The sequence below is a fragment of the Morone saxatilis genome, unplaced genomic scaffold, assembly GCF_004916995.1.
Source record: "Morone saxatilis isolate NCDOM2014 unplaced genomic scaffold, NCSU_SB_2.0 Contig5, whole genome shotgun sequence".
NCBI classification, from domain to species: Eukaryota; Metazoa; Chordata; class Actinopteri; family Moronidae; genus Morone; species Morone saxatilis.
The window spans coordinates 6,190,424-6,190,662 of NW_023340095.1; positions in this window are offsets into that span (position 1 = coordinate 6,190,424).

The following is a 239-nucleotide window of genomic DNA, read 5'->3' on the forward strand; positions in this document are numbered from 1 at the left end:
CCTGTCCCTCCCCTCAAAACAAACTCACAAACAATCACAAGAAATATAGAAAATAGAGACAAAGATTCAAAGCTGCCTGTGGAGGAAGATGCTGGCATTCATTCAAAATCATTCACTGATGGAAGCTCTCCACCACGTGTTTTCTGCTCTGTAGGCCTCCCACTTCAGTTCCCATGCAAAGCCATGGCTTAGAACAAGGAAAAATACAACGTGCAGCACCTCCCAAAGCTTGTCCCGAG